Source organism: Orycteropus afer, unplaced genomic scaffold (genome assembly GCF_000298275.1).
Source record: "Orycteropus afer afer isolate SDZICR_OR568_19922 unplaced genomic scaffold, OryAfe1.0 scaffold00288, whole genome shotgun sequence".
NCBI lineage: Eukaryota > Metazoa > Chordata > Mammalia > Tubulidentata > Orycteropodidae > Orycteropus > Orycteropus afer.
This window is the reverse complement of record NW_006921875.1, coordinates 979,620-981,454: the sequence shown is the minus strand read 5'-3', so window position 1 is coordinate 981,454 and position 1,835 is coordinate 979,620.

Below are 1,835 nucleotides of genomic sequence, written 5' to 3'. Positions count from 1 at the left end.
TTGTGTGTCACATGGGATTGTTGTGGGTTGAAATCTACTCAATAGCACCTAACAACTACAACCAAAGTAGGAGTCAAATACAACTAGAGATTTGGGTTCTGGTTTCAAGGTGCATTACCCTCTGTGCTATACCAATGACTGACCACATGGAGGGTACAGGAAGAAAGTTTTCATAGGCAGCATGTTATGGATTGAATTGTGCTCCCCCCATATGTGTTGGAGTCCTGATCCCTATACCTATGGATATAATATTATTTAAAAGTAGGATTTCCTTTGTTATGTAAAGGAGACCTGGTGGCACATTGGTTAAAATGCTCAGCTGCTAACTGAAAGGTTGGCAGTTAAAACGCACCAGCCACTCCAAGGGAGGAAGATGTGGCAGTCTGCTTCCATAAACATTAAAGCCTTGGGAACCCTATGGGGCAGTCTACTCTGTTCTATGGGGTCACAGTCCATTCTACAACAACCGGTTTGGTTTGGTGTTTGGGTTATATCATGTTTATGAGGCCATATCAGTGTAGGGTGTGTCATAAATATAATCAGTTCTGAGTGCCGTAAGAGCAACACAGACACAGAGATGAGAAAGCACAAACAGGGGAAGATAGATGAGATGTGAATATTGCCAAGGAGCAACCAACCTGGGGGCAACAGAGGCTGACAAGTCTCTTCTCCTAGAGGAAACAGAGAGAGCTGGTGCCCTGAATTCAAACTTCTAGCCTCCTTATATAAGAAAAAAAAAAATTTTTTTTTAAAGCTACCCACTTGTGCTGTTTCTGTCATAGCAATGCTAGACAACTAAGACACAGCACCTAGTGTGTGTATGGTAAATATTAGCTATTCTTGGATTTCTTCTTTTTAAGGTGAAAAACGACAGAGAATTCAATGCCCGCCAGTGAATGATGCAAGCACATCACTTCCCCATGATTCTCCTCTGCCACTTTGACCTTATGGGTAGCATGAGACCTGCATGCACAAAAAAGAAAAAAATCAAACCTTAAGAAAATTTCAACCAAATGATGCTTGTTTATGGTCATATTCTTTGATAGATTTTCCAGATAATGCTCTTGATCTCCTGCTTTGTTCTGAGGATGTGGAGGTGCTTGGCTCATGAAGTAGAAGGGCAGCTCTGAAAGGACAGGCCTGCCCCTCAGTACCAACACATGGGCAGACCTGCCACAAGGCTGGTAAGACTTCAGCAGGGAAAGAGGAAAGAGAAATAGGATGCTGAGCTGGACCTGGGGATCTGACTCATCTGTTGAGATAGGCTGTAAGGAGGTGGCCAGTACTTCATATTACAGCACACACATGTGAATGTACATGTGTACACATGCACATACACACAAAAATTGACCCCCACCACCACCTCTTTCTCAGGTAATACAGAGCTACTTCCTCTTGGATGCTGTCCTTGACCTCCTTAACCACATCAAAGGTAGCTACCATTTCAGATCCCCCAGATAGCACTTGTCACATGACTCTGCCTAATGTTGGCTTCTTGGCTGTCAATGACGTAAGTTCCCCGAGAGTAGGGCACTGTGCTCCCTTACCACCATAGCCCAGATCCAAGCAAAGCTCCTTGCACACTGCAAGTCTAGTATACATTGCCTGAGCTAGTGAAGGAAGGACAGACGGATGGAAAGAAGGGCAAAAATATAGAATGAAGAGAAGGGAAAGAAGGGGTGGAGGAAAGGAGGAAAAGAGGGAAGGAGGGAAGGGAGGGAAGAATGAAGAAAGAGTGAGGGAAGGAAGAAAGGGGAGAGAAGGGTAAGGAAAAGAGGGAGGGCATTGGGTGTGGGTACTGAGGTTGGAGTCTGTACCAGAGACTGGTAACTGCT